The following is a 12,784-nucleotide window of genomic DNA, read 5'->3' as shown; positions in this document are numbered from 1 at the left end:
CTACATTGAACACCTTCAAGAGTAAATTGGATGCTTATCTTGCTGGGATCCTATGACCCCAGCTGATTTCCTGCCCTTTGGGCGGGGGGCTAGACTTGATGATCTTTCGAGGTCCCTTCCAGCCCTAATGTCTATGAAATCTATATGAATGTCTGAATCTAGGGAAAATGGTAACAAGTGTGATATGGAAATTAGGCACAATAATTTACAGTTCCATTATGACATTTTTAGTGTTACTGGTCACAACAGAGGTACTTGAAGTTTGTACTCCCACCCTTTTATTTAAGGAGAAAACCGTAAGGTTCTTGAAAAGTAATTTATCTGTGGTATTGTGGTTCAGCCCTTTGGGCTATGTGCATTTGAGATAAGAGTGTCAAAGGCTAGAATGTAAGAGGTCAATAACAGAATGGTTTATCTTGTTGCAGCCTCAAAGATAGATAATACAGAATGCGTTGTTTGCCTCTGTGACAAAGGCAAAACAAACAAAGACAAAATCGCAAGGAAAACACCAGTTTTAAATTTAAGGAAACATGGCTTTACATATTTAATTTCACTTCACATACTGTTTTTTATTAACTACTCATCTCCTGTTTCTTTGTTTCAGCTGCACAATCTATAGGGGAATGATGATGGTTTATATATTTTAAACAAGGTATTGGTTTCATAAAGACCTTAATGTTCCACTGAAACAGGAAGATATGTTTTAATAGGTTGTGGAAGTGAGCTTGGTTTAATACCAGGGGAATGGAACTGAAACCAGGCTTTTGTCATCAGGCTGAAAAAGAAGGGGTCATATGGGCTGTGTTTTAATCTACAACTCCTAGTAAAATTAAAAGTAGGGATGTGTGCCTAGAACCTTAAAAATCAAATCCTACCTCTATATTTGAAGAGTTATAACTAATGAAGAAAAGCCATGAAGCTCATTCAAACACTCCTTCCATTATAATAGGGCTGTATTTTCTGGATTAGTAGTGGTAGTTCTGAGTGATGACTAGGCAGTTTTATATTCACTTACTGATCCCTGAAGGCTGTCATTGCTCTGACCTTCTATCATACCCTGAATCTGACATGCATGCACCAGGCTGTCATTCCAAAAGCCATAGGAAATGTAAATCAAGCATGGCTTTAAGTCATTGTGAGAGTAAAGGACAATGCTGTATAACAAAAGTAAACATTAAAGAGTAGGGAATAATAATGCAAATTCTAAAATAAAGTAAATCTTATCGAGAAGACAAATAAGAGCCTGGGAAGCAAGACAAATATTGAGATCAAAATATGCAATACAGAATCAGACAAATCAATTCTGAGGAGTGAGTGACAGTGATGAGTGATATGTTGACAGGTAAAAATGAGCAAGTTGAAATTTAGATTTCAAATCTATGAGTTATCTTATTTGCCTCAATCATCTTCTGACTAAGTAAATGTTACAGTGGATCACTGTTTTTAATCGAAATACAAAATGTTTTTTAATCACATGCTCTATTCCAAATTTGAGTTGTAGCTTAAATAAAAGCACTGTGACTAGGGTTTATATTCCCAGATCATGCCATTGTGTCATCCATACAGAACCAGTGACAGGTGTTGGTGTTCCTGCATTGTGCCACACTGCAAGGGATGGAAAGGTGTGAAAAAATAGAGTGATATTGTATACTAGTACTGTAGTATACAAGGGACCAGAAAGTGTTTCTCTACTCCCTCACGCAGACTGGCATTTTTGAAAAGGCAGGATTCCTGCTAGAGAGAGCAATTACAGTTGGCTGGTACTAGAGTGAGGGTCATTGCAAGACTGAGGTCCTGATGAGGTTTATAGGTGGCACTTGGAATCTTGTCCCTGATTCCACTGCAAAGTCTGTGGTTACAAGGCAGCTTATAGTCTCTCAGAAGATGCAATCATCCTCCCAAATGCTCAAGACCCCAGTGCAGCCCTGGTAGCTACCCAAAAAGTGCATCTTTCTCTCCCATCTCCATTCCCTGAGATGCCAAGCAACCCTGCCTCCCACAATGGTCTAGCTGCCCCTCTCACTGCCCCCTCACTGCCACTTCATGGCAGACTAGTGGTAGTGTGGAACACAGAGAGCTCATAGCAGCTCAGGAGCAAGGGGGTTGCTCATACTGAGCAGTATCCCTGGCCTTTGGAACATACCATCAGAGGCAATGTCCAGACCAGCAGCATGGACATTTGTTTCCCTGGGGACAAATAGTAGTGGCACTTGTCCCTGAGGAATGTCCATGCCACACACGCTCTGGCATGCAGCAGGCTATCCTGCATAGGGTAGAGGAGGCTGGGGCCAGCAATAGTGCTGGCCTCAGCAGCCTTACTTGGGATTCTAGGGGCCCCAGGGATGTGCAGCCTTGGCATTCCTGCAGCAGGGAGCTTGGCTGGCAGCTGGGGCATGGCTTCGGCTGGCCAGGCTCTGGTTGCAGGTGGTGCACATTGCCACCATGTGTGCCACCCCACTTTTTTTTGGCCTTAGTTTTTTTGACCCTGTAATTTCTCAAGGTCAAACCCCTGCCCTGCGCTGTGAGGTAGCAGCACAAGGAATGCCTGCATATGCATTGTATGGCACTGCAAAGAAGTCTGTGGCCTCACACAACACTTCTGTGCTTGTCTGAACATGGCCAAAGTATGCAATGCCCTTCCAGGACTCAAATAATGTCTGGAGGGATATCTCCTGAAGAAGGAGCAGGGTATAGAGAGGGCCCCACCTCCAGCCCATCATACAATAATTGAGTTACTTTTGTCCCAGAGACACTGGGAAGAAAGTACTAATCTCCCACGCTGTAGCAAGGGGGTGGGGGGTGAGCAGGGTGAGTGTCCCGGGTGCCAAAGTGAAGAAATGCCAACAGGTGGGATGGGACACGGGATGGAGCCACAAGTGGCATATTTAGGGGGACACAGGGATGGGGGGAAAGGTGGCTACTGCTACTGCATGCACACCCAGGCAAGCATGGTGGTGGTGGGGGTGGCGTTCCCTGGATCTGTGCATAGGGCGAGAGTGGGCTGCCGCTGCAGGCTTTGCCTCAAGCACCAAGCTTCCTTGTCATGGTACTGCTGGTCTTCTAATGATAGGAGGAAGGTTGGAGAGCTCTGCTAGCATCCCATGACTGGGCAGTCACTGTGGAGTCCTGGAAAACTGAGAATATCAGAGTGACCCCATGCCTCTGGGGCCATAGAGCTAGAGAGGCAAGTGCCTGCTTGTAGGTCTCAGGAGGGTCCCACCTGCTCCCTGCTAGGCAGCCCTTCTAGTACGGCAGTGGAGCCTGCCACCTACTCAGTGCACAATCCCCTACTTGGTGACTTGATCCCAGGTGTCTTGGACAGGGGAGTGTGTTGCAGATTCTGGACCCAAGAGAGATGGATGGGGCAGGGGACTTGCTATGTTTCCAGCTCCTGTATCTATGAGAGTGCCCAGCTGAGATACTGCAGGGGCTGAAACTTCTGTAGTTATATCTCATGTTATCAGATGAGTCTGATGCATTTCACGAAGCCACAGTCAACAGGAGCAAGACTTGTATATGTGGGGCAATCCCACAGAGGACGCGGCAGCGGCTCAAGAATCCCACCACCACAGAGCTGTGGAGTGGATAAGAGATGTCCTTGAGAGACAGTGATGAAGCAAGGAGGAGATTCTAGAAGCCTCAACAGCTGATTTTGGCTACTGGTCACATATTATAGACTCATGGTACTTCAAGCTGTGACACTGGCATGAGAAGAGACTGAAGATATGAAGGTGTTCATCATGATACTGGTGGATGCCTACACCTGGTCTGCTAAAGTACAGGAACAGGGGCTTAAGATACCCATTTGATGTTTTGAGGAGGTTTCCTACCCCTGGGCAGAGTCCCAGAAACAAGAGAGGGAGTTTATGGACAAAGGGAGTCCTGGATCACTTTACAATAATCTACTTTGTCAGTATGCTATGCCTCCTCTACACGGGCCTCATGGAAGGCCTCAGATGTTCCGCAGGAGGTAGGTGGTGGTGATGAACCATGACAAGTACTCTTCGGCCATGATGAGCTGCATGCTCAGAGCCTTTCAGTGCACCCTTGAGGCAGCTGAAGGCAAACTCTATGGTTGTGTGGCACATATTCAGTCAGTGGTTGAAATGTTCTTTCCTGTGGACAGTTGCCCTATGTAGGGCTTTATAAGCCAGGGGGGAGAGGGTAGACCTCGATGCTGGAGGAGCCCGGGAGATAGCATTTGTTTTTCACCATCTGAGGCAGTGTGCAGTTGTGGAAGAACCTGGCATTGTGGGCACTGGCCACCCAGCCAGCAAAGATGTTGGTGAAGTGGCCACAGTGGTTGATGACATCCTGCAGCGTGATGGATAAGAAGCCCTTGCAGTTGATGAACTCAGCTGTGTCTTGGGGCAAGCAGAGGATGGGTATGTGAGTGCCATCAACAGCTCCCCTGCAGCTGGGAAAGCCTAGCTAGTGGAGTGGCCATAGAGTAAAGTAAATGGCTTTGTGCAGGAAGCTAGCTTCAAGGATCCTAGGCTGGAAGTCTGTTGAAATCTCTAGTTGTCTGTCTATTTACTTTGTTGCATTGGGCTTCACATTAATGCAGTATTTCACAAAATATAGAAAGGTTTCTACTAGTGGGAACTAATTCCATTCTGTGGAATTGGCAACATAAATATGGTGGGATGGGATGATGTTGGCAAAGTTCTTGAAGTTAATATGTTTATGGACTCTATTTCTTTCATGCAGCTTTATTCATATGCAATCTTGTTATTGCTTACATGTTGTCTTTGCTTCCTGATTTCTTTTAATACACTGGATACATATACACCAGCGACGGAGAGGGATCCTTTTGGGGAATCTGTAGTTCACCCTGTAAAGGGAGAGGAGCTTCCACCCTGTAAAGGGAGAAGAGCTTAAGAAATCCATCTTAACCAAATGTAAAAGAAAAACTACAGGATTTCTCAGTCCATGAATTGGTGAAGTAAGGAAAGCTTTAGCAATTGTACTTCTTCAGACTTTCAAAACAAAATCTATGTAAAATGGAGCTTAAATACTTAGGCAGAGATATCTACTGTATTAAATCCAGCAAGCCTTATCCTTCAGTGACCCATACATTCTGATATTCTTTAAATATAAAATGAACCTTCACTTTTGGTTCTGATTCTACTAATTGAGTCACAAAAGCAGAGGCCCACTGCATCAAAGACAGAATGTGCAGAGTTCATTACAAGAGTGGGAAGAAAATCAAGCATAGGGCTTTACTTCTTACATTCTTGCTTCAGAAGAATGGATTTCTACCATTCACTCTAGGGAAGTCGGATCAGACATTACAGGACTTGTATGTTGTCTGGATCTGTGCACAGTGCATTCAAAATCTATGTGAAATAGAACCATTTCGAATTGGCAATGTTTCCTGCTTACTTTGTATTTCCTTTGCTTAGGTATGAGCTGATAAAAAGGCAATCAAGACAAATCCCTAAAACAAATCAAATAATAAAGTCCTTTGAAGTTTTACTATTACACTCAAAAGCATAAATAGAACATTCTGAAAATGAAGGAAATAATTTCACTAATCTGGTATTAAAGAATTAGATAAATCAATATCCGTGGCAATTTTCTAATTATCTTCATCATCAGATGCTCTAATTTTAAACTGAGATGCTAAAAAAAAAGGATCTTAGCATTATCAAAATCATTACATGAAAAAAATTGTGAGGGGACTGGGAGACATGACTTATGAGGAAAGACTGAGAGAAATGGACTTATTTAGTCTAGAAAAAGAGTAGACTGAGGGGAGATTTAATAGCAGCCTTTCACTACCTGAAGACAGTTCGAAAGAGGATAAGCTAGACTGTTCTTAGTGGTGGCAGATGACAGAACAAGGAGCAATGGTTTCAAGTTGCAGCAAGGGAAGGTTAGGTTAAATTAGGAAGAATTTTCTTACTAGGAGGGCAGTCAAACACTGGAACAGGTTATCCAGAGAGGTGGAGGAAGCTCCATCCTCTGAGGTTTCTAAGACTCGGCTAGACAAAGCCTGGCTGGGATGATCTAGTTGGGAATGGTCCTGCCTTGAGCAGAGGGTTGGACTAGATGACCTCTTGAGGTCCCTTCCAACCCGAATTGTCTATGATTCTGTGATACTATGAAATCAGCCTTTTTATTTCTGATAAGATATGTGGTTGGAAGTGAAATGGAAAGAGTAAAAATCAAAGAAAGGCATTTGGAATGTAAATGAAGCAGTTTTCTGCTATTCTAGGTAACTTTGGCCACATTAAGAAAAAATGAGGAACTTTTATGTCATGATATAAATGTTACCTTTGTTTTTCTTCACAGTTTCATCAGTTGCCCTTCATCAAATGTAAGTGTCAACTTATGCATATAGGTGGAGAGAGTTTTCCAGAGGGTAGCTGGACCAGCAGGGTTGTGCTCTTCATTCTTTACTCTGAGAGGGAGGTTTCTCCTTCCCTAATAATCTGTCTGCAACAGTCTTGTTTTTGGTATAAGAATAAATAGAACATAGTTTTAAAAGTGAGTTGGAGTTGCTGTCTCAATGGGATTCATGACTTTCACTTTCAGTGGGAGTTAAGGGCCTGAGAACAACTTGTGTTTTTGAGAAACCCCAAAGATAAGTTTTACATTGGTATGTTGTAAGGTTTATGTGGTAATTTTGCTATGCTATGGACTATGGCTAATTGCCATCTGAGAACAGAAAGAACTTCTTTTGTTAGTTCTTTTTCCCCTTAATTTCTCTTCAGCATTTGAAAGCATGGCTATTGGAGAGGCAAATTGTATATGGCTTGTTTTTTCAGGGAAGATTCATAACAATATTTTTTCATAGTTTCATAGTTGGTAGGGTCCAAAGGGTCCTAAGTAGATCATCAAGTCTGACCCCCTGCCATGGGCAGGAAAGATTGCTGGGGTCAAACGACCCTGGCTGGGTGATTATCCATCCTCCTTTTGAAGACCCCCAGGGTAGGGGCGAGCACCACCTCCCTTGGAAGTTGGTTCCAGATCCTAGCCACCCTGACAGTGAAATAGTGCCTCCTGATGTCTAGCCTGAACCTACTCTCAGTCAACTTATGGCTGTTATTCCTTGTTACTCCTGGTAGGGCTCAGAGGAACAGGGATTCTCCAGTGCCTGCTGGTCCCCCTTGGCCAGTTTATAGATGGCCACCAGATCCCCCCTCAGCCTTCTCTTGTGAAGGTTGAACAGGTTCAGGTCCTTTAGCCTCCGCTCATAGGGCCTACCTTGTTGCCCCCTGATCATGTGAGTGGCCATCCTCTGGACCCTCTTGATGTTGTCCACATCCCTGCTGAAGTGCGGCGCCCAGAACTGGATGCAGTACTCCAAGTGAGGCCTGACCAGTGTCGCATAGAGGGGGGGATCACCTCCTTGGACCTGCTTGTGATGCATCTGTGGTTGCATGACAAGGTGCGGTTAGCCTTCTTGACCATGTCTCCACATTGGCAGCCCATGTTCATTTTGGAATCAATAATGACTCCAAGAACCTTTTCTGCCTCTGTGCTGATGAGAAGGAGTTCCCCAGCCTGTAGGTATGCTGCTGGTTCCTCCTCCCTAGGTGCATCACCTTGCACTTGTCTGTATTGAAACCCATCCTGTTCTCATCCGCCCACACCTGTAACCTGTCCAGATCTGGTTGTAGGCTGTCCCTCTCCTCCAGCATGCCCACTTCTCCCCACTTCTTAGTGTCATCCGTGAATTTGAACAAGGTGCTTTTCCCCGCCTCGTCCAAGTCGCTGATGAAAATGTTGAACAGTGCAGGCCCGAGGACCGAGCCCTGGGGGACCCCACTGCAGGTTGAAAATGACCCATCCACCACCCCTCTCTGGGTGTGGCCCTCCAGCCAATTTATGACCCATCTGACTGTAGGCATTGATACCACAGTCACCTAATTTCTTAATGAGAATAGGGTGAGAGACAGTGCTGAAGGTCTTCCTAAAGTCCAGAAAGACTACGTCCACTGCAACACCTGCATCCAAGGATTTTGTGACCTTGTCATAGAAGGCCACCAGGTTGGTCTGACAGGACCTGCCTTGAGTGAACCCATGTTGGTTGCCCCTAAGCATGATCCCCCGCACTGGTCCCTTGCAGATATGCTCCTGGATAATTTTCTCAAAAAGCTTCCCTAGGACCAAGGTAAGACTACTGGGCCTGTAGTTTTTTGGGTCCTCCTTCCACCCTTTTTTGAAAATGGGGACCACATTGGCCCTTTTCCAGTCCTCTGGCACCTCACCAGAGCACCATGAGTGCTTGTAAAGCTGTGCCAGGGGTTCTGCAATGACCTCTACTAATTCCCTCAGTACTCTGGGGTGGAGATCATCAAGACCTGCTGATTTGAACATATCTAGTCCCACCAGAACTTCCCTGACTAGGGTCCTCACTGACCCTGGGCCTGGCAGCACCTCCCCTGGGCCTGCTCAAAAAAATGGAGGCAAAGAAATTGTTAAAGAAGTTAGCTTTGTCATCTGTTGTAACCACCAGATTTCCTAGCATGTCTTGCAGAGGCCTTATATTACCCAGTACCTTCTTTTTACCCCCTATGTATTTAAAAATGGACTTCTTGTTATCCGTGATCCAGGTCACTAGTCCCAGTTCCATCTCCGCCTTAGCCTTCCTAACAACCCCCTACAGTCTTAAGCAATGGAGGTATAGTCCTCCTTGGTGATGGCCCCTCCCTTCCATTGGGTCTATGCCTCCTTTTTAGCTTTGAAACATTCCTGGATGCTTTTGGTGAGCCATGGGGGCTTTTGAGCACTCTTGCCGCCTTTGAATAGTGTTGGGATTGTTGTCCTCTGGGCTTGGAGGATCCCTTTAGGAACGACCACTCTCCTTGGACTACCAACTCCCCTCCCCTCTGGGGCCTTAGTGCCTCCCTGACTAGTCTCCTTACCTCATTGGAATACACCCTCCTGAAGTCTAGGGCTGTTGCCTTGCTGCAGGCCTTTGACATGCTGTGCCAGATGGTGAATTCCAGTAGGTGATGATCACTATCACCCATGTGGTCGAGAACCCACAGTCCACTCACCAGGTTGTCTCCCATGGCCAGGACCAGGTCCAGCAAGGAATTTCCCCTGCTGGGACCGTGCACCTCCTGGGTTAGATGAAGGTCCTGTAACTTGGCTAGGAACCTACATGAGTGGTCAGACCTGGCTGACTGCTCTTCCCAGCAGATATTATTGGAGAAGAGGTAAGTATTGTGTTCACAATTTCATCAGGAGCCCTCTGGACTAGTGAGACTATTAAAGATGCTCCTCAAAAAACCAGAATATAGGAGCAGGAGTGAATACATTATGAGATGCAATGAATGGGAGGCTAAGGAAAAACCTTTGAGACCAGGAGAAGTTTTGAGGTGTAGTTAGTCTTTAATTTTTCATGTGAGAATGATGGAGAAATAGAGGATATTGGATTTGCTACCGCTCCTTGAGCAAGATCTTTTTTGCCTCGTTTTCCTGGGATAACTGAATTAGCTAAGCATTGATTCCTGGAAAAGAGTGTTAGAAAAATAAAGCTGTGGGCAGCTGGCTTATATGAATTCTTTGTTCACCAATCTACTGGTGGTCACTCCAAGATATGTTATGCTTCTAGTCTCATAAGAGCTTTGAGAATAATCTGGAAGGAAAATATAGGGGATACAGCTAAAACTGAAATGGATGGAGCTACATTTTTGGCCTTGATTAAAACTGCTGCAAATGGGAATGAAGAGCAATTTTATGATCCTTTTGGAATGTGAGAAGTAGAAATTGCAGAAATTATATTATTTCTAAAAGTAGTAGCATAACTTTTCAAAGTAATTTAATGTTTTCTAAGAAAGTGAATTGAAAAAAGGGTTTGAATAAGATTGAAATGAACTTCTTTAAAAGCCAGGTAAATATCTGGGGGGAAAAAACATTTTTCTGTTTTCTGACCTCTAATTAAAACCAAAGGAAATGGGTATAATTGTCAAGTTTAAATGGGCACATCTCCATTGACTTCAAGAGAAAGGTAGAATTAAGAATTTTGCCCGAGTTGATACCCTGTAGACCATGTGTGAATATTTCCAAGTGTCTTGGTGCTTTAATCTGGGGTTGAACTGCAAATTTATATTTTTCCCATTTATTAAAAGTGACAATTTATTCAAGGTGATAAGGTTTTGAAAGCAGGAGAATTGTTATGGGCTTGACCTCTTTGCACTTGAAAGCACTGAAGCAAAAAAATCTGAAGTGGACGTGAGAGTGGATTTTTAAGTACAGCAGTTAAGCAAAAGGAGGCAAATGATTACTTAAAAAGAATACACAAGTGTGGAATTGGATGGGCAGAAGAGAAGAAAACACATGGCAGCTTCCCAGGGTTTGGCATTTTTGATTATTCATGCAGTGTGATCAGCTCTCTTCAATTGCTATCAAAACTCTGGGAAAGAAAAGGAAGCTCTCTGAATAATTTAAAGCAACACACTCACTTTAGTCATCAGTATCTTTGTTCTTTTATGTAGCTATGATTCCACAGTGGGCATTTCATTTTGTCTGTGATAGAACCGTCTTGATGTCTAGCAGCAGAAGAGCAGAGTGCTAGAAATAACATTTGTTATTGTGCTTAAGTTTTAAAAAAGACAAAAAAAACTCCACTTGTATAATGGAATATTACCAAGATCTGAGTAGTAAAAGCTTCCTTTGATAGACATCTGTTAGTTGGTCATTGCTGGGACTTGAATTGGGTGAATAAGGAAGAATAAAAAATGAATTGATCTTTAAGTCTTTACTGTTGGTGAAGGTTTTGCTTGACTTTTAATTAAATTGGATTTCTGAAGCTGTCTTTTCTTGGTATTTGGCCACTGCAATCACCCTAATTATGGGAATTACAACAGAATACGGAAATGATTTGAAATCAGACACTTATTATTTATACTTTGTACAAAAGTAAAATAAAAAACATCCTCTGCCCTGAACAGTTTATAATATAAAACAATGATTCTCAGCTAGGTTGCTGTGACACTCTGGACTCCTGTGAGACCCTTTTAAGGGTGCTGCACAATATCTACATTGTTAGATGGCAAACAAACCCAGTAATACTTTGCGTCATGCATTCTGAATTATGATGTCCTTTCTGAATTCTTTGCAGGAGAAGAATTGCTTTGTTATTTTTCTATAGTCAAAACATGAGTAAAAGCTAAGAACTAGTATTTTTTGATGTGTGCGTTGAGGCTAACAAGGTTGAGAACCTATGGTCTAAAATTTTAAGATTGCCATTATGTGGGTGAGAAGAAGTATTAATATCTCCATTTCAAAATAGGGAGCCGAGGCCAAATAGATTAATTATATTGGTCCAAGGTGAAACGTAGTCTACAGCATCACTAGGAGTTGAATCTAAGTCTTCCAAGTCCCACTTGTGTCTTACCCATGAGCCACTGCTCTTTTTCAGAATTTCTGTTGCGTATTTCTCACCTGTCCTTCATTTGCAAGGGCATCCTTTATTTTAGAATAAAACTGGCCTCCATCCTACAGTGACCAAAGCATCTCACTTGTGTTACTATTTATTCCCAGCAGAAATATCAAATCAGGCTCTATGAAATAATTTATGATAATTAGGTGAATAACAGTATATGATGGCCAATAACCAGTGGAATTACTCTCTCTATGTATACTTTTACCCAAGTTTTTAGTTCTGTACATATATAAGACAGAACTAAGCTAGTCATATATGAAATAAATATGTACAGCATTCATACATTCAACTAAAATTGGAGAGCTATACACGTGTACGCTACCTTTACGGTATACTATTTTCTATCCTGGAGTAAAGGGTGAGAGGATGTGAACATGTCAGAAAGATGATGAAATCTAACCACATACATCAGAGGGAATGATCATTAATGGGGCCATGGCAGACTGAGGATTCAGGTTGAATAGGTGGAAAATTAAGATAGATGAAAGCAAGTGATAACAAGAAAGATAAGACGTTGTAGTCATAGTAGAAAGCAATGTGCATGCTATTCAATCTTGTTTCATATTTGGGCTCTTGAGAAGTTCTACTATTAGCAACTCAATTGTTTTTGGAGACGTCCTCCACTTCACTATATAAGACAAGCAAGTTCCTTTTGTTATTGTTACATGCTCTTATAATGGTGAGTTTTGTTTTATTTTTGTTATTCTACAGTTTCAGTTGCATTTGGGATTGTGAGGCTGGTTTTGATCTCTTCAAGGGTAATACTTCATGTTAGGTGTTACTAATCGGCAAATTGGGGAAACAGGATCAGTGAGAGGAGTGGAGGGCACTACTTGGCATATATTTATTCCACACAAGATTGATGGGATGTGTAACTAAACTGGCTCCTTTCAACAAAAGGAATGGGACTATGCCTAACTTTTCTGGAATCTTATTAATGAACTGAAGGGCAAAGTATTTGGGAGAAAGTCATCAACCTCCTAAGTAGCAATGATTTGACACAGCTTGTCATGCACACTTGATACTAATTAAAATAAGGGAAAATAACTAGTTTCACCTCTTTTAATGGAAAGTAGATACCTGTCATTGAGTTTTCTTTCATCATTGACTGATGCTAATATTTCTTAGCACCCAAGTAATGTGGTTCACTTGAATATTCAAGAGCAGGATAAATGGATGTTGTAATTCCAAAACCTTAATGTTCTGTTTGTTTTGCATAAACAGTTTCATTAAATAAAAATATGTTCCTAGTTTTTAAAAACACTGAAACTCTCTTTACAAGATTGTTAACAATTTCATAGATTTCATAGACATTAGGGCTGGAAGGGACCTCGGGAGATCATCGAGTCCAGCCCCCTGCCCAAAGGGCAGCAAGTCAGC

General features: G+C 42.7%; 1 long non-coding RNA gene across 2 annotated transcripts in view; it reads left to right on the top strand.

The window, feature by feature from the left end:
* LOC109307057 overlaps positions 1–12,784 on the top strand; it is a 326,340-nt gene that overhangs the window by 222,574 nt on the left and 90,982 nt on the right. The gene's annotated exons all lie outside the window — the stretch shown is intronic.

This window comes from Crocodylus porosus, unplaced genomic scaffold, assembly GCF_001723895.1.
Source record: "Crocodylus porosus isolate Cpor-Errol unplaced genomic scaffold, CroPor_comp1, whole genome shotgun sequence".
Lineage (NCBI taxonomy): Eukaryota > Metazoa > Chordata > Crocodylia > Crocodylidae > Crocodylus > Crocodylus porosus.
This window is presented reverse-complemented; position numbering and strand designations above follow the sequence as displayed.